The sequence below is a fragment of the Gymnogyps californianus genome, chromosome 7, assembly GCF_018139145.2.
Source record: "Gymnogyps californianus isolate 813 chromosome 7, ASM1813914v2, whole genome shotgun sequence".
NCBI classification, from domain to species: domain Eukaryota; kingdom Metazoa; phylum Chordata; class Aves; order Accipitriformes; family Cathartidae; genus Gymnogyps; species Gymnogyps californianus.
In genome coordinates, this window is record NC_059477.1 from 8,716,186 (window position 1) to 8,736,587 (window position 20,402).

General features: G+C 37.7%; 1 long non-coding RNA gene across 1 annotated transcript in view; it reads left to right on the plus strand.

The window, feature by feature from the left end:
• LOC127018609 (uncharacterized) overlaps window positions 1–15,208 on the plus strand; it is an 87,964-nt gene extending 72,756 nt beyond the window's left edge. Inside the window, exons 3-5 of the long non-coding RNA XR_007766780.1 lie at window positions 4–141; window positions 2,479–2,580; window positions 14,930–15,208. This is a non-coding gene — a long non-coding RNA (uncharacterized LOC127018609). The remainder of the gene's footprint in view (window positions 1–3; window positions 142–2,478; window positions 2,581–14,929) is intronic.
• Window positions 15,209–20,402: the final 5,194 nt, after the last annotated feature.

The following is a 20,402-nucleotide window of genomic DNA, read 5'->3' on the forward strand; positions in this document are numbered from 1 at the left end:
CAGAATTAGGGGGAAATACAGGAAAGCTAAACAAGACAACCTCAAACAAGATCTGTGCAACTTCCCTGGTATATTAATCTGTAGACAGAGAAGAAAAACAAAACCAGAAGCAACATCTGAGAAATGGAATTCGAGGTGAATGTGAGTAAAAGGCTTCTCTTTAAAGATAACACAGAAAATGTTTGAATATGGTTAAGCCAGAGACATTTTTCATGTTTCTTATTAACATTAAATCCCCATAGCCCATATAGAATAAAGAGTTGGTTTAATTTTTTTTTTTAATTATTTTAGCATTACAAGCCTCAAAAATTATTGCTTGTGTTTTGGTATGTATCTTCTGATGAGTGTGTCAGATGATTCCTTTTCAGCCCAATTATTTCCAACAACCATAACCAAAACAGCTAATTTTTGCAAAAGAAAATATTCTGGACTTTCTAGTGATTGTTGTCCGTAGTATCAAACTGCTCACTCTGGTTTTTAAAGGTTTGGAACCTTTATGCAACATAAAGATTTCGAACAGTCATGTGACTTTTATAGTTATGCAATCTTACATTATAGTGTTTAAAGATTAAAAAAACCAAACCAAAACAAAGCAGCAAGTCACAAGGAACAACTGAAGTGATTCTGAAAAGAACAGGTTCAGGTACAGTTTACATGAAATATTCTGGCCCTTCTCTGCCCGTTTCTGACCCAGCCCTCACTGTTGCTTTGGGTAATTTCTAAGTTTATCTCAAAAGTCAGAGGGTAATTGTTATTCCTGGCATGATGATCAATATGCTGTCCACCAAACAGTGACCAATACAGGTGACAAGCTGAACTCTTTTGGGGAGAAAAAAAAGGAAGGGAAACGTTCTGTTTCTCTCCAGGTCCCTGTTGCCTGAGCAGAGAGCAATTTCATTCCTTTGTCTCCCAGTTGCCAGAGGAGGCTTTGAGATCACACATTGTCTAGAGAACAACGATTTGATCAACACTGCTCAGCCTGAAAGGCAAGGTTGGAGGAAGCTTTTGTAGTGGTTTATAAAATAAGGAGAAGAATGATAGAGATAAATAAGGAATGGTTCTGTGCTGCCCTAAGCTAGAGGTCATTGAATGAAACTAGCAAGTGGCAGTATCAAACTACACAAAAGGATTATTTCTTCACACAACACAACACAGTTCAAATTGCCAAGGCCATGGGCCTTGCCATGGGATGCTCTGAATGCTGTTTTTATAGGTTCAGAATGCTCCCGGCAGACTCACGGGGCAGGGGGGAAAAAAGAAAATCACATTTGGAAGCTATTAAACACAAAACACCACTTGTGGCTTAGGAAATCCCTTAGCTGTAAATCGCTAGAAGCAATTTTACTCCAGGAGAGTATCAGTTTGTAATTGCCCTGCTCTAACACTCATCCTGAGGGATCTGCTGTTGGTCACTGCTCTAACTGGAATATGGGCCTAAAAGGGCCTTTAGTCTGATCCAATATAGCGAAAATAATGTTCTTGTTCTAAGTGCATACTGTATTTTGCAGAAAAATCCCTGATACACAGTGGTTCATCATTAAAAGGGCAGTGTTAAGTGAAGTTAAATATGTTTCTGACCATGTAACACATTCAATGAAGGAAAGAATGTGGGGTATGGAGTAGTGAACCAGCAGTCAGACTAATTAACTCGGTGCTAAATCGCAACTGCCTGATAATTCTGTAGAAACATCTCTTAACATAATGCATGAGCTGGACATATCGCATCACATATTTACAAAGATGTTTTGCCTAGGAGAGTGACAATTTTCTTATCTGTGACGTAGATTCCCTGTTATGTTTGTTTCTTCATGAAATAAGGCCCCACTGAGAATGCCAGTCTGTGTGTTAGTCTTAAATGGCTAGAAATATTTATGAATCAGGTGATTTCTCTTGTAAATCTCCAGGCATCTAGTATTTACAGCTCATTTAAATTTACAAGTGTTAATAACCTCATTGGGCAACTATAGGACTACATGAAAATATAAATAAATAATCAATAGTTATTACAACAAAAAGCATTCAAGATTTTGGATGTCTGTCTGAAGCACAGTGAAGCAGTCCCTCTCACTACTGAGTTCTTAAAATTGAAATCAGTCTTATGACAGCAGATTATTTCAGGGAATACTGGGAGGGAAATGGGGAGGGAATAAAGGAAATTATTTATATACTATAGAGGATACATAAGTATATAATGTAGTAACCGTATATCTATGATTCCAGAAATAAAACATGCACTAAGTTCATAGGTTTTGTAGGGCTTTGTGTACCTCACAGTTAACAGTGACAAGAACAAGACCAGGGCATTTAAAAGGTTGCTGTTACTGTTTTCAGTGTGCTTACATAGGAATAACACATAGTATTGTTTTTCACAATTACAGGAATTTGCAGAAATCAGAATGTTAAAACAGAATAAAATTGAAGCTCTTTCTCTTAGAGAAAAGGGGAGATTCATTTTTAATAATGTCTTTGTGTCATCAGCTTAGGACATGAAGAAGTAGTTTGCCTGCATAGAAGCCAACAGCAGAAGAAATTTGCTATGGAGACAGAGAGCACGAGACACAGACCACATAAATATGCACAGTATGTTATTTTAATTCATTCCAAAGGCTGTCATTCAGAAAAGCTTTTCAGCCTGTTCTTTTAACTTACTGAATAGACCAATTTCATACTCTTTGTCATTCTGTACAAGGTTAATGATGATTTGCTTTATTTGTTTTCTTCGTTTCTAACCAAGTCTTTGGTTAAATGATGTGTAGTTGAGAATATGGAAGCGTTAAGCCCCTGCAGTTTTCACAGTAGAGTAATCCTGCTCCAAAAAGTAGTTAAACTAGTAGTCAACCGCTTGTAGATCTCTTTGTTTTCTGAGTTAGTTAAGAGTCCTATTCTGTTTCCTTACCAATTAGCTGATGGGTACATTTTGCTTTAAAACTTTTATCTAATCTGCCTGAGGAGAAGACACTGAATTGGCTATTTTTGTTGTTTGTCATGTCTGTGTTTTAAAATTAGGTCCATTTCTTTTGATAGACTGACATAAGCCTTATGACTAGTTAATACTAAGTTGTGACAACAGCTGTTTTTTAAGGGAATGGGTTTTGCATAGTCTGATGTTCCCTGCTGGTTACATATTCTCTTCTCCCATTGTCAAGTTGCCATTTCACTGTCACCTCTGGTTTAGAGTTGCTTAAATCTACTCCCAACCTACCCACATCTACTGTAATGCTGTGTGGAGTCAAGCATCAGAAGTGAGACAAGGTATCTCCTTTCATTTTCTGTTATGCTCATACTCAGTTTAATGTTTTGCAGTATCACTAATATTGGATTAGTTCATGTCTTTTTACCCTATTATGGAGATTTGGATACATAAGTACCCATGTAATAATGTGTAACAATGTTTATTTACTTTTAATTCCTGATTCGTGGACTATGAAGTGTGAATATGAAGATACACAGTGAATACCTGTGTCTGTTTTATAAACAACTCTTACATCCTAAGTGACCATAAATAAATAGGGAGATGGTCTCTGGTGTAAAACATACATTTACGAAAATCTTATTCCTTGACCATCCTTGTGGAGAATTATTCTCTAACAAAGAAAGCAACACCAATTCAAGGAGTAGTACTATCTAGCAAGAGTTGTATGTTTTTTTACTGGCTTCTATGACACAGAGCTTTACAAAAGGTTCAGTATAAAATCTAATGCTACCCACGCCATCAGGAAATATGTTTTCCCTTAGGTAGCAACTCACATCCCGTAAGAAAACATGTGGTCTAAGAACTACAATCCTTTAAGACCACATCATGTTGCCTTAAATTCAAGAAGAGCAGCCTTAATTTAACTGCTTATATTTATAGGATACGTGAGTTTGTAACATAGTCTTATTACTTTGAAACTTTGAGTCTTGATTTCTAAATCAACATCTTTTAGAAATCTTTTAAGTTAGTAAAAGTGTTTCTTGCCAAACCAAGCAGCAGCAGCTGCTTCCTTTGTGGTATTCAATGTTGAAAACCCACCCCTTAGTCTGTATAGAGGACACTTCCACACTGTGCATTATCATCATCCATAGCTGCTCACAGCTGCAGAATGGCCCCATCTGAGAAGACTGGCTTTACATAGACATCTTCCAATCCAGAATCTGTGCCACAGGGCCCAATGATGGCACAGAAATAAAAAAACCCAGGCAGTTGTGTGTTAGGATCTGCAAAAAAAGAGGAACCCATTCATTGTCTCTGGTGAAGATTATTGTTCTTGCCAGCAGCATATGGTGTTGTAATTGAATGTCATAAAGCTTGCATGTGAAAAATGCTATCGGAATTTTGGTTTACAGTATTGTGAAAAAAAGTAGCAAGGAGGAACTGGAAATGGTAATGCCTCATAATTTATTCACTCCATTTGAGCCAAATCATGTACAGAATGAGCTCTAGCGTACCTAATATTAGTAGCTCTTTTCTTGCCCAGTCTGAGGAAAGATCAGACTTCTGACTGTTGTACCTTGGAGTACCACTACATTCAGTTCATATTTCAAGTACTACATAGGCAGTAGAAAGTGGAAGTATTATCAGTGGAATATACTGGACACAAGCAGTTTTTAAGGATCCCATTTTAGTAAAACTCTGGACATTCGGAACAAAAACAGTTGCACTATTTCCTCAACAGCCGTGCAGTCCAGGTAGGAAGCAGGTAGGAAGTCTTCAGAGAAACAAAACATCTATGGCACAAAGTCTGACTGAATTAGAGCATGTTTACCTGAAAACTGATTATCATTCTTAAGGTGTGGTAACACTGTTCACATCTTTCTCTGGCCTGCTCATGTCCAGCAAACTTTCATTGCTTTCACTCAAGTGCTGTGTTTCCACTTCACATAGAGATACGTGCCAGGCAGAGCCTTCCTTAAGTATTAGCCAGCTCACATCAGCACATGGTAGTGGTTGGGACTACTCAGAAAGCAGGGGACACAGAAAGACTGAAGGAATTTTATCTAACAAAATTTCAAAATCATTTAACAAAGATTTCCACATCACTTATTTGCAATGAAAATCATCCAACGTAAACATTAGCCAATTTCCCAGGAAGGCACATCTCTTTTGAGGAGCAAAATATGTACCGTGCAAGAAACAGACTTGCATCTGCCATGTAGTAGTTCCTGAAATTATTAAATCGGTGGATTCTAACCCAGGCAATGAGAACACGACCAGCAGCCGTCCTGAGTAGAGATGTCAGTCGGAATAGTACAGTTGCTCAAGAGCTCCAGTAAAACAATTCGGCTAAATGTAACCAGATAGCTTAATTTGATTTTACACTCCAAAACTAAATAGTCCACAAATCCCTGTAAGGTCTTCTGACACTTTTTCATTTTCATCTTGTTAGTATGCTACAAAGAGGTGCAGAAAGAAACATTTTAATAGAATTTGGCAAGTAGTTTAGCAAAGGATTATTTTGACTGGTCTTCACATGTAACAGTATGCTAAAAGTCTAAATTTCTAGTAAAAGTAGACAAGTGAAGGAGAGCATTTAATTTGTATCAAATATTACCTGAACCGTTACAAAATGTTACCCAGATTACTGAAAACTGAAAAAGTTGATGTGTCATGCTGTTCTCCGTTGTTCCATCCCTGGCATATAGGGGGGAAATATTTATTAGGTTTGCTGAATGCTGTAGTCAAAACAGCTCTCTGGTTTGGCCTGCCTGTAGACATTGCCTACTACTCTGGATGCCATCAAATGCTGTGTCAACAGCTCACAAGCCTGCAAGGAGAATTATTCCTCTCTTTTACAAAAACTGATAGTTTTCCAAACAAGCTCATCTTCAGCTGGCATTTTAATAAAAAGATTACTCTCTTGAGTATACTCACATAATCTTGGAGACTAGAAGTGGAAAGGGCTTATTAGGTCATCTAGTTTACCCATCTGTCAGTGCATGATTGTGCACTACGGTGCAGTTTTTAATTCTTTGACTATTGGCATTTTGTGCCATGTAAGTCATCTAGTTTACCCATCTGTCACTGCATGATTGTGCACTACAGTGCAGTTTTTAATTCTTTGACTATTGGCATTTTGTGCCATGTACAAAGCGAAGCAGGTTTTACCAGTTTAGACAAAAATTCTGTGGAGAAAGGCCTCTCATTTGCAGATTCTGCATGTCTTGTTCACCTTAGCCAGTATAAAGACTGGGAGACTTTGCATGTTCTTTCAGACTGAGACCACAACCAGTATTTTTGGCTTAAAATTACGTTGAAACTGAAAAAAAATTTTTTGACGCTTATTCTTCAATTGCTCATCAAATTCATTTGCACCAAAACTTTCATAGTTCACTCTCTAGGTGGTAGAACAGGGTAAAGGGTAAAATGAACAATTTAAACTGTTCAGAAACACAAAGTTTTCTCATTTGTGGGTTTTTTTGTTTGGTTGGTTTTGGGCAGGTTTTTCTTTTTTTTTTGGTTGGTTGGGTTTTTTTAGCAGAGCTTTGCCTTTATTGACATAGTCCCCAGACCAGAGCTTTTCTTGTCTTCAAGAAGTCGTAACAATGTGGTGATGAGGCTCTATGGGCCATCTTCCACACTATCTCAATCCTGATTCAGCTCCCTTTTCCTGCACAAGGGCTGATGCTTTCTGGATTTTGACTGATTTACAATTATTGTGTTCCTGTCAGTGGAATCTTAATGAGATTCAGTCCTTGAAACCAGGCTCCGGTAAACCTTTCATCAGTGCAGCAAGGTACAAGGTAGTTAAGGATCTTCAGAAGATCTATCAGTGCTATCATAAAAATGGTAGTTTGCTCTGCTACTTAAAATCCTTTTGGGCATAAGGCTTCTAGATAATCAAAGATTAATGTCTTTCCTAGTTGGATGTACATAGTAGGTCCAAAGTTTCTGCTGCTATGCTTTGGTATATTAATATCTGCATAGATATCCAGGGTCTGCTCTTTCATCTTTCCTGCATCTTTTAAGGCATTTGCAAACAAACTGCAACTGATCTGTTCCAAAACGGAGAAAACACTGTAAGTTCTCTAAATAACTGTTCAGTGTCTTTGTTTGGGGATTCTGAGCAACTTTTTCTTGTTTCAAGAATCAGGATATAAGACCTGAGAAACTGCTGTCTTCTAAGTTTTGCTGTTTATCCACCAAATCAGTTGCCTAACATGGACACATATTGTGTACTGTTAACACCTTGTATCTTATATTTCAGTTCTCTTTAACTATTGTAAAAGCCTTGGAGAAAAAAAGCCCCAGCATAAATGCATAATTATATAAAGCACAGTTACAGAATTGAACACAGTTTCTACACATGGTTAGAAAACACATTAGATGTCAAAAGATGTTTATGCTAAAATATACTTTATACACAGAAGTAATTGTTTGCGGCATATATAAACACAGTATTTCCACAAACAGTTAAAATTTTAATTCAGTTGCCCACAGCCTCTCCTAACACTAATTTCTAGGTTGCCTTGATTGCTTGGTCTCCATGAGAGCAAGTGAAACAGATTTGACAACAGGAACAAGAGGTACTTACTTCAAAATACCATGTTCACCTTGAAGGATGTTTACCCAGAAAGCAGGAGACTTAGTTCAAATCATTCCACTGAATCAAGAAAGTAATTTTGAACTTTGATCTTCTAATATATTAGTTATAATAATAAAAATGTCTTTTTTATATTTGAGATAGGACATAAATCTAGGACATCAAACCGCAAATTCTAGTCCATTTTTTTCAGGCTCTGGGGAAAGGGGCGGAAGCTCTTCTGGATGTGAGTGCCTTAAAAAGAATACCCTATAGCTGGGGGGGAAAAAACCCCCCACACAAAAAACCCAAAGTGATTCATTCTGAACTGATTTATTTTGTTGGGCAGCTGAAACAGCTGAAACTTGTTTGCCTCACCTTATTTATAACGTACATTTAGTAGTCATTACAATATCGAAAGTTACTGACAGTTTAAGTGTTTTCTAGAAATAAGAAGTCAACTCTTCATTTTTTCCCAGGCTTTTACAGATCTTATTGCTATCTAATCTAATGTCCACAAACCCACTGTAAACACAGACTGATGTAAAGTAAACACTGAAGCCTCAGTATCGGATAAAGAGAACACTGAAGATTCAAATTTTTTTCTACACAGTCTTCCCAACTGAATTTACAGCAAGCTTGCCATATGTATCAATTTTCATGGGACTTTATAAACTTTGAATTATTTTCTTTGATGAAGTCTACAGTTTTGCTGACTATACAGGGGCTTTGATGATACTTTCAGTAGATGTGAAAGTAAAAGAGATGCTGTGTACAATAACAAAATGTCTATTATTTAACACAGAGATCAAGAAGAAAATATTTTTCACTTCTTCCAGAAAAAGAAAAAAAATGCTTTAAGAGAAATGTCTTAACTTTTGTGAGAGCTTTTGTGTGATTTTTATAAAACTTTTGTGCTTCTCTGACATTAAGGCTTCCACAAGAGAGAGGAGCGTTAGTGGAAACTTTTGTAGACACGCAGAAAGAGTTGTGTCTAAACATTGCTCTTTTGCTTAATTTCACAGAAGCTAGGAAAAAAGCCTGGGAAGTGGTTTTTAATGAGCTAGGTAAGGGTACTAAAAGGGCATTTGATAACTAACACTGTAGAGGAAGACAGTGAAATGTTTTGTAAGAAAAAAGATGCTTGGCCAGTTGAAGATTATAGTATTAGGGAAGACCAAAGTGATGAAGAATGAAACCAAAAACTGAGGAGTTATGACTAACGTTATGTCCAGATACTACTACGGGTGTTTTTAGGAAAAAAGAATTTTTAAGCATAGTAAACAAAATCATGATTTTATATATGTCAGCATAGGCAGAAGCTAATTTTGCAGATGCAATGTAGATATCTAGTTACCTGGATTTTTTAACTGGCTCAGAAAACTCAGTCAACCATAGTCTGAAACTTTCCAATTAGAAAATACCAGGGATATTTTTATTGAAAAGGTTGCAAGAAATGGTGCGTTAGTAGTATTTTCTTAAAAAAATATCATTTACATTTTTGCTTGTGTTATCTGAATAGAAAATAAAAAATAGGAACATTGAAGACAGAAATAAAACAGTGCAGGACAGTGAACAGGGTAGAGGTGAAAAACTCAGCCCAGAATGGAAAAGGCAGATGTGGCCTGGATAAAGGAACTGCAATCCAAACATTCCAGAGAAATGCGCAACAGCTTTTGCAAACACTCCCCTACGTAATTAGTGCTCAGCGTTGTATGTTCTGATCATCAGAGGGATTTTCAAAGTTGAGAATTCAAAGACATTCAACCCTGATGCAAATTCCTAACCTGCTTTCACCCTGATTTTAGTTAGGCACTCAGTAACTAATCAATCAATGTATTAATTTAAGGTTTTCAGATGAACTGATGTCAACCTATTGTATAACATAAAAGTTTCTCCACATTACCACCTATGCATATGTCTGCAGCACCAAAAATACCAATTTATCCAGGTGAGTTAGAGTAATCCCTGAGTTTACACACATTATTTCTGGTCTTGATAAATTTATGAAGAAATGTTGCAAAAAATACACGCCCTATAAAAGAGGTCTCCAGGCAGTTTTTCAGTCAAGACATTGGCCATAAGTTTTCCAAAACCATTGAAGCAGGTTTTAAATAAACATGTGTCCTTCAGGAAGATGATATGCAGAAAAACAGATTCACTGTAAGGTCATTTTATTCCTAGACATGCCTGAAATTTGCTTGTATGAGTGGATCGGTGAAAGGTTAGCAGACAGATCAATACCTCTCTGCTTCTGCTTTAGCAATGTTGGAAGTAACTGGCTGGTCATTTTGTGGGCGGTTCTTTTGCTTTTCAAAATCTCAGCTGAATAGCTATGACTCTGTCCAGGCCCTGTACTTCCCAAAGTACACAGAGATTGGGGAGTGGATAACTAACAACTGTGAAAATAACTTGGACATCCAAATATGCTTTCTGAGGCAGTCATCTCATGAAACAGACAAAACCTTTGAAAAGCAAGGCCAGTTTATAATAAAATACATTATATAAAAACATATTGTTTTAAAATATATTATGTATAAAAAGATTTTTACAAAGCAGAAGGGACAGGTACACCTTAAAGAAGCTGCATTTTTTTAAAAAGTTGGTTTGTGTCATTAGGATAAGCAGGATGGGAGTTAATGTTTTCAGATAAGGAATTTTAGGTTCAGGTAGATGAGTCAAAGACAATTAAGAAAAAAGATCTGGTCCAAGATAATATGCTAAAAACATTATATAAATAGGCTCACAAGGTTGCAGAGAAATAGAACTGTTATTGGCCGGTTCATTAAGAAAACAAGTTATTTGCCTTATATTCAAATATATAATTTTATCATTATAAAAATCAATGGAATTAAAAACCACACTAATTTCCAAGGTCTTTTTATTAAGAAAATTTTTAAAAGCTCAAAACTTGCACATCCCTAAAATTCTGGATGCACTAAATTGCAAAGGCTAAAGATCCATGAAGTTTTTTTGTTGCAGGGTTATCTCGTTCTAGAGTGTGTTCTGGAGCACAAATGGATCAGTCCTTACATTAATTTATTTCAGACATTATATATTTCATGTATTAATTTGTCAAAATGTCTGACTCCTGCTCATTTCAATGGGTGGAGATTGTTATGTGCTAAAGAAAATCTGCTGCTCTGTTGTTGCTGGCTTTGCCCCATGAGTTTGGAGACAGGAGACAGCAGCAGAGCTGCTCCTGCCCTCCTGCGTGCTCCCACCGTGCCTCTCCGCTCACAGAGTAAAAAGGCTCCAGGTGGGCTGGCGGGGCTGCGGTGTCAGCCCTTCTGCATTTCTGCTCTGTCCTAGTGTGAGCTGAGGTCGTAGTTTTCTGCCATTCACAGAGTCTGTGGCTCAAATGTCAGCCTCTGCCTGCATAACTGCCTGGTCTGGTTCCTACCAAAACCTGAGTCTCGTAGTCGCTGCATCCCTTTTCCTGGTCGCTCCAGGAATACCCATCCTACACACCTTGATAGTTCGCTCCTTGAATAGCTGATGCTCTCTGTATGTTTTTACAGTTACCTGTTTTGACAGGTAATTGTTTTGATGGTTATCATTAGTCATGTTTGAAGGGAGAACAAAAAGGCAGAACTGCCCCGTTCACTCAACAGGGGTTAGATGGTAACTCACTGCAGACAAACATGCTTTCATGGAAATAGAGCTGTCTGAAGATAAAGATCACTAGCGAAAATATTTAAAATATTTGTATTAATGTGTGAATATATCATGAGAGGGGCATTTTACAATACTTATCTTACAATCTCACACATGAAGACCATTTTACAATACTTATGGCTTAAAAATGAAAAGATGTCCTTAAAACCACAGATATTTCTTATATCTGAAATTAACACTGAAAATATTAAACTTAAGTGATTAATTTGAATTTGACCTAATTGTCAAAGTAAAAGGCAAAGAAGAAATATTGTAAGCTCTTTAGGGAAGGCTTTTCTGTTCATGCTACAAATATACTTGCAGTGAAATAGCAGCACACAAGGAAGCACAGATTTATTACTGTGTTAAGCAGTTAAAAAAAAAAAATTCATCAGTGTGAAGACTGTGAAACTCTGAAATGTTAAAAGAGCAGCTTCTAGCTCTTGATTCCCTCAAGATAGCTGAGAGACTGCAGGGTCAGCCAAACAGTTGATGCAAAGTGTCTAGATTGTGCCTTGCTGGCTGACTGTAGGGTTGCTTTATAGCCCTCTGGGGACAGGGGGTGAGGGGTTTGGAGAGCAGGCTCTTCAGCTATCACAGGTCTGAATAGCTCATCTTAAACCTCATTGTTGGGGTTTTTCCTCTTGTCCAACTTGACTCCAGATGCTAGCAGTGCTCGTTGTTAATCAAATGATGTGTAATTAGAGTGAGAACCAGATCAGAAGCTCAAAAAAAGAAAATGCAGTAAGTGAAGATGGCAGGCATATATGCCGTCCAAATGTTGTTGGGAGCCTTGTCTTTTAGACGTGGCCACAGATTCCTACTGTTGGAAATAAGGCAATATGTATAGGGGTCCTATTTCTACCTCCTAGTAGATGCGCTCTGGAGACAAATTGATAGTAATTTTTAAAAAAAACTTTTTTATGCCTGGCAAGGCACGATTTGGATGGGTTTGAACCTGGATTCCCAAGGAGATCAAGCCAGCCTAGATACAGTAAGTGTAACTTTTGGGAAGTCAAAAGTGATTCAATGGTAAGGAATGTGGTAAGTCTCTTAGTATTGACACCACAGGGCAGTGATGTTTATACTGTGTTTGACGTATTCAGGGGTCTGGCTTATGTGTTATTTAGCTCATTGAAAAGAATACACTGCATTTAAAAATTGCAGAATGCAGTTTCTTCTCATTTTCTTCTACATCCAACATCGTTTCCCACAGCCATTCCTGAAGTAGTGGGAATAACTCTACAGTGAGAGAATATTCTTTCTTTCGTGTGCCATTTTTGCCTGACTTTTCCACAGAAAAAGAATATAGAGCAAGATTCTTGGTTGTTTATGCTTCCTTTCCACTATTCAGTTCATTAAAAAGACTTCGATGTGTCTATAAATGTAATTCGTGTCTACTTTAACACTTGCATAATGAGCATCTATGTGTTTTGGACTTCTGATTTATTCTAAAAAGAACTTTCAAAATTTCCTTTCAGCTTGAAACCTATCAGAATATCAGACCTCAATATCAGTTCCAGAAAGAACCAGATGCAGTGTTTCTGGGAAGGACTAATAGCTATTTTTCCCTTTTGAGGGGTTATTAGCTCTGCATGAATAGATTAAAACTGACTTGCTCATTGTATTCCAAAATAGCCAATGCACTAGGTCCAAAGGAAAACTAGTGCACATTGTTAGATTGATAACATTAGAAGTTATTCAAGGTCAAATTCTTTGAATTCTTATGGTTTCAATTATTTTTTACTCTTTGCCTAGCAGAAATTGCAATCCACACTACTTGTGTACTTTTATAAGTACCACATTAGAAACATCTCATGAATATTAAAGTATTGCTGCTGACAGCTTTGCAGCTTTCCAAAGATACTGATGAGTTGAATTTTCCTGTCATTTATTTGAAAACAGTGTTTCAATAAGGTTTTAAAGAAAAGCTCTGAAAAGACACCTCATTCTAACTTTGAAAAAGTTTAAAAAAAAAAAAAAAGGAAGACCCCATTCCCCCCTCTTCCTGTGCTCGCATATAGGAGATGTTTGATTTAAATATATGTTGTTTTTTCGCCTACATGACATTTTATTCACAGGTTAACAAAAAAGAATATGACCAAAATCCATTGTCAAAATTTTGAATGCTCTCTGTTCATCTTCATTAGAAAGCTGCTTTAAGCTAAAATTCAAAAATCCTCTGATCACTAAAAGGATGGTGCCATAAGTTTGCACTTAACATTCATACACCTTGTACTACAGGGCATAGCTAAGTAAGCTTGTTCATACTTTTCTTTATCATGAGCCTATGGCGAGTATGTTGAATAATGCCTGTATGCTCCAACTCTATTTGCAGAGTCATGTTCAGATCGTGTGTCACTTTACATAGTTTGCTAAGTTACTGGATGGCAGGTTCTCTGGGGTCTGCGTAGCTACCTCATCACAAACAAAAATAATGCTGTAACTAGTGGTTTATTTGTATCATAATATCATCTGCACTGAGAGGTAGGTACTCTCAGGCTTTACTATGACATAATTTGTGAGACTTTATTTTAAATGAGAGGTACTGACATCCAAAACTTTTTTATGGTAACATCCCCTGGTGTCAGTTTTTAGACTATACAGTGTAGTTGTTATAAATTCTTAGCAAATATATCATGCAACTTCCATTTTCTTGACACTTCTTGAGGATGTGTGCCCTTGCAGTTGGTTCTGTGGAAGCGCGTGACCCCTGTGGCAGCCAGGAGTCTGGGGTGGCGGGAGGGGGTGTGTGCTTTGGAGGCAGCTGCTAACACAGAGAGCAGGGCCAGCTCTAACTTTGAGGGCAGTCGGGATCTATCCCAGTAGAAGTTCATAAACCTTTCCATGATCTTTCTTTGTCATTAACAGTGACATGCAGTAGTAGCATAACACACACACACTTTTCGCCATTTTACAACAGAAGGTGACTATAAAATAGTACAAAGGTCTCGCAACAATGCTATATCGTGTGACAACCTGTTGCAACATGCGGCAAATTTGCTGCTGCTTTTTCTGCTAACATTTCAAGGTGCTGTTGTGCATTGCTGCACCCATGCAGTAGCCCTCAGCAGGTCTTTTGCTTTCCAGCTGCCAGGTCCCAGAGCCAGACACCTTGCCACTTGGCTGTGCATGTGAAGGGTGTGTAAGAGAAAGCTGCAAGGCTGTTTAAAAGGGAATGATCTTTTATTCTGTTTTGCAAGGTGGAACAAGTAAATATGCTTGTCAGTATTTTTTTCATAATTAATAACCTACAGAGTGCTTGTTTTGTATCGTACTGTTCTCTGAAATCTGTATCGCACCCAGGCAAATGTGCATGCATGCACCCGCAGAAGGCTACTATAAAATTTCATCTTGAGGTCACCCCAGGCTAAAAAGCAATAGAGCAGCACTGATAGAAAGCATCAGGCAAGATCCTTCTTTTTTTGTTGTTTCCCTAAGGCAGTGACCTTGAATCATGAAAACAGAAGGAATTCTGCTTACTGAGAAGAACAGGTGTGGGGCAAAAACTCAATTACCATTTGTATTGAAATTTTTTGTATCAGTCAGTGAAATCTGTTAGTTTGTTGATAGCTTTTGCATTGCAATGCCTGATGTAGCTCGGAACATAAACATCAACAGTAGTACAGCTCTCTGTAGATTGTACTCATGCAAATTTTTAGAGATGTTAACCACTATAAGAATGTTAATTAAATGCATCCTCAGAAATTTGTTCTACACTGTGCCTGTATTTAAGAAATGTCTTTTTTTTTTTTTTTTTTTTTTTTCTTCAGAAGTGCAGCCAAAAGTGTAGAAGGTCTGAATCTGGTGATCTGCACTATCTGGACATTGGTAGAGGACTAACGAATCAGCAGCATAAAGCTTCAAAAGGATTTACTGTTTCACTCTGTGGTGGCACAGCTCTGGTTCCAAAGGTACCAAGAGTTTGACGGGAATGCCAGTTATGTTTCTGAGGACTAATGGTGAGTTTTTCATTTGGCTGGTGAGGACCAAATTTGAGGTACGTGACAACCTCCATAAACTGTAATTCATTCAATATGGCACTGGATCAGGACGAGGATTCTGCTCATATCTTTATTTTGTATTTTTAGAAAATAGTCTCTCTTCTTTATGTTGTAGTTTCCCATTTGCTTAACGCAAATGTGACAGTTGATAAAGTTCTCGGAGATCTGGAGATGGTATATGTAAAGCAATTAGTCATTTTGAAATGTCATTACTCTTCCAAAGGAAAATCTTTCCTCCACTTTCTGAGTAGTTAAAACAGTCATGGGTGATATCTTGGGAGCTGGAAAAGTAACAGTATGAAGTGGTTTTGTTCACAATGGCAAAACCTAAAGAGGCACAGCAAGGCAGCTTATGGGAAAGATAGTACAATAACAACACTGACCTCCTGACCTTTATAAATTAGGAAGTGCAATTTCTAAATCAAAAACAGCACCAGAAGCTCTGGGAATGGAAACAGGCTTAATTCTCTGTTGTGCAAAGAACCCAAGATTTCCATAACAGCAGGTCAGATTTTCAGTCCTGTGTACGTGTCCACTCGTTTCATAAATTCCTGACAGCTGTGTGTTCTGCTGGCCTTGGGAACAAGCAGAAGCCAGTGGGGGAGATGCGGGGTGGGTGGCTGGGGACTGGCACTCTTTCCATGCCAATGAGATGCAGAGTTGCCCAGGAGAGGGTGGATTTGAATACTCAGTTCCCACTGGGGGATCTCTGTAGTCGAGACCCTCCTTCTCTCCTACAATGTCTACTGAACTGGCTGAACGCTGCCACTGCAGTAAACAATGTACTGCTACCGTCAGGAAAGAATGACCCAAACCAGATCTCTAATCTTAAAATAAATACTAATCAGATATAGTGGCATTCACTGAGAGATTCTTTCCACTGCTGCTGCTTTTAATTTTCTGCATGTAAGATTTCTTCAAGAGTGTGGGTCCTGGAGCTTGACTGATCTCTAGCAAGAGTTTGGTGGAATATCCCTTTGAGGACAGGGAGTTCAGCTGGGGCTGGGAAGGTAGGGTTACATGCATCTTCATTTAAAGGCATACTCTTAATTCTTTGCTCTCAAAATCATGACTATGGTACTCTTCTGTAATCACAATTCTAGCCTTGTAGTCTTGTTTTTCAGTATGTTCATACCAGCCTATTCACTGTTCTGCCATTTGAAAAAAGGATGGTTAATACCTTCAAATATGGATTTAATTAATTGGAGTAGACACTTTTCTAAATTTTCCATGTGTGTAGAAAATGATCTACTGAGAAGAATACATTCTTATATTAAGGAGTATGAAGATTTCACACCTCAAAGCTGTTTATTGAAAAAAAAGTGGTGTTATATTGTTCCAGTTAAAAAAATGTTTTTTTACTATTATATTTATTTCCACTTTTCCATGAGACACAATGTTAGGAAAGGAGATAAAAAGCAACTCTTGTCTTTAGGAAACAAAGAGTAAATGGATCTCAAATGAGACAACAATTTTTTGATTCACAGAATAGTTTAAATCCAATTCATTAGCATAAGTGTTTCAAGTAAAAATATAAAAATAATTATATTATTACCACTCTTTGTGCCACAGAGTTTGCAGGGATGAAAAAGAATGAATGTGTGGTATTTTCATTCTGTTTTCCAGATGATTCTTCCTAACTATTTAACTTGGTCACCAGAGTCCACCACAACTTTGTTGTTACTACTTTGGGGTGGCTTTGTGGTATCTTTTTACTCAGAGTATCTAACAAAACTTGCCCAGACTTGCCTATCATAGCCCAAACAATTCTTACTGACATACAGTTGATAAGTTTGAACTAGGGTTTTCTGTTCTGTAATATTAAAACAAGACCTGCAAGCCCATATAGAGCTTAGCAATAAAATGAGTTCAGATCAGTAGTATAACTTCATACCTATTTATAATTTTTTTTTTTAATATCTTCTTTGTCTGCCATTATACCTGATGCTACGAGTACAGACATTGAGGGTCTCAAATACCAGGTGGCGATTTAATGTTCTTAGGTTAGGATTCATCTTGAAAGGAAAGGTACTTTTAAAGCTACCTTTGAAGGCAGAATAGATCAACCCATAAATCTAAACTAAGGTCCCGAGTTGTTGTTCTATGCATGACATTGGACAGATTAATTCATAAGTGCCGCCACTTTCCAATAGCAGATGTATGATGGGCTCTATGACAATATACTGGAGTTAACAACAGAGAAAAGAATGTGACAAGAGGTCACGGATCAGAAGAAATCCCATAAAATCAATGTCAAGAGAATCCTTGCAGTCAGCCTCCCAGGCCGCCCACCCACCGGCCTGAGGAGCAGCAGCAGGGCTGGCCCCAGCGTGGTACACTTCCCCTCCTTCCAGAAAAGCAGCTGGACGCTGTTTCTCCGTTCTAGGAAATCAGTGTGCTCTTTGGGACACACGCAGCACTGACAGTCCAGAAGAGAACGTCATACCTGCCTTATACCGTTGGCCAGTGAAAACTGGTCTGACGCTACTCCTGAAGACTGCTATTTCATTTTTTTTTTCAGACTGGGATTTCATTTTTAGTGGAAGACTCTTATATTGCCATGTTCTCTGACCTACTTGCACATCTCCGGTGGCCTTCATTTAGAATAGGGTTTTTTTTTTTTCAAAAATTCAATTGTTTTGCCTTGGTAATTTCTTTTGCTTCCAATCATGTTAATACTGAACAGATCAAGAGTTAAAACATTTAATCCTGTGTTCTTCTGTTTTCTGTTTTTTCTAAAGGATGAGTCATATGAGTACGGATGGCCTTTTGTTATTCTTTAGTAAACTCAAACAAGAATATTTATTCCTTCATTAGAAAAACAATAAATCAGCAATCAGAAAAATGTGAAACAACAATTTTTAAAAAAATCTTGGCTGTATCATGCAGTTATTGTTCTTTTTTTATTTTAAAAAAGACAAAAAAAAAAAGCATTCATGAAATGTGCTGGATTGCTAGTGCTGAAGCCTAAAACCTGGAACCTTTCTATGCTGAGGTCCTATATGAACCAATACCTGAAGTACAGTACACTTGAGCCCTTCTGGGAACTACATGTACTGTCTGGAGCAACGGTGATTTGAGCAGAGACAACAGAGACAGTAACTGGTCCCGACTGATTTGCATGATGCACCCCCACTTTCTACACAAACCCTGTGGTAAAAAGGATAACCTACTTGTAAAGATAATTTGTTCTCAGACTGCTCTTCTGATGGATTTAACAGGTTTTTGTTACTTAGAGATATAGCAAAACATGGTTGTTTGTGATTGTGTAAAACTAAACATAGACACCAATTCACAACCAAGTTTATTCTTAAATTTATAAATATTTTCTGCCACTTGATGTTATTTTGAGATCCAAAAACCACAGGTTGTAGAGCACAAAAGCCTTTACAAGACACTCTCCTGCCACAAAGTCTTGTAGCCGTTTCATTAAGTACTTCCTTAGGTGGGTAGGACTGGTATTTCTTTAAAAAGTGAAGGTCTGCTTTTTTCAGTTCTACAGCAGAAATCTGAATTGGAGACAAGAAGAAAGGATTCTTTGCAAAATAATTTTGACACCTCGGTGAAAAGGAGGAGCATCCTCACAAAGGCATTGGGCCAGTGTTCTAAATTAACAGATTCCATCATTGGCAACAAGAGTAGGTTCGTGTTCGGTACAGAAAAACCACGCCCTGGCCATAGATTTTGAATTCCCCAGCATTTGGTACACCCAAAGGTCATTAAACTAGTTTGGCTTGTGTCCCTCCTGCTGTGAAGAGAAAATGCTGTGGGTGCTGTCTGCTTCACCCGTATGCAGTCATAATGTTGGCTCTGCCTTAAGAGCCTTCACAGCTGTGCTGTAACACAGTTAGTTCCCAGCGTGACTCAGATGAAGGATTTTATTTAATCTGTGCAGGACTTTTGCAAAAAAGAGAATTTTCATTTGTGAAAACCATTGAAGCTGTGCGAAGCTGAAAACAGAGCTCATGTGAACAAGAGGCTGCATCTCAAAAGCTGATTTCCCATTATCTTAGGAAATAATTTCAGTGAAAATGGAAAGATGGGAGAAGAATGAAACAATTTCATTGACTTGGCCACCGTTAAGACATCAGTCATAATTTGCATTACTTCTAGCTCATAATCAGGAATGGCTAAAGAAGTGGATGGGTTTGGGTTTTTTTGTTTAGTGGCTCTAGATTCAGCTTTTCTTGTAGGTCAAATGTTTTTAAAAAGTGGGCTTTAAGAGAAAACAATGTCATAGATGCATCTTAGCAGCGTGTGTTGATTCACCAAGTACAATTTGGGCAAAAAAAAAAAAAAGTTTCTTTACACTTACCTAAATGCAGCCTTTTTTTTTTTTTTTTTTTTTTATTTTGATTCCCCACTGTGCTTTTGGTCACTGTTTGCAGTGTTTTATTTCTGTGAAACTATACACTCCTTTTTAAATTCCAAGATTCTTTACTATCATTAAAATCCACACAGAACAAAAATTAAATATGTTGTTCCTGACATAGGGGTAATTACAACAACAAAACCTGAAGATTCTCAGTTCGGATTAAGCTCCCTTGGAAACAAGGGAGAGCTGCCAGCCTGTTCTACAGGTCAGAACTTTGGGAACTTTCAAAGTAACACTTAGATCATTTGCTTAAGGACTGACCTTTTGGGGAGGTGACCTGAGGTCACCTAATAAATATGTAAGAGCATATCTCTCATTTGTCATTCTGAGGCAGAATGTCACTAACCACAAGACTCAAACATACACAAGGAATCCCAGACTGCAGGAGCAGCATGAATACTCCAGTCATCTGACGTAGAGGTTGGTCAATAGTTTTGGTCTACACATCTTTCATGGTATCCACAGTAAAGTGCAAATAGGTTCAATAACTTTTACAAGTAATTATTCCAGGTCCCCCCATGCAAAAATGCTCCGATTCTGATATGAGTACATTTTTCCAGTTTAGTCCAGATGCCAAGACATTACATCCCTGAGAAGGTGAGTGTTAACCAAGAGCTACTTACTAAATACTCCTAAACTGCCTGCAAGACTCAACAATCAAGATGGCTGGGTTTCTAGGGGGCCTGTTTCTGTGCAGAGGATGTGAAAAGGAAGGCTTTGATCATAAAGTGTCCATGGATGTTCAAGGAAAGTTGTTGTGCCACAGTCTGTTCAGGCCAGGTAATTAAAACAAAACAAAATGGTGAATGCCCAGTCAAAAGGAATTGACTCATGAGGGTAAATGGCAATTGCCTCATGGTTTTATAC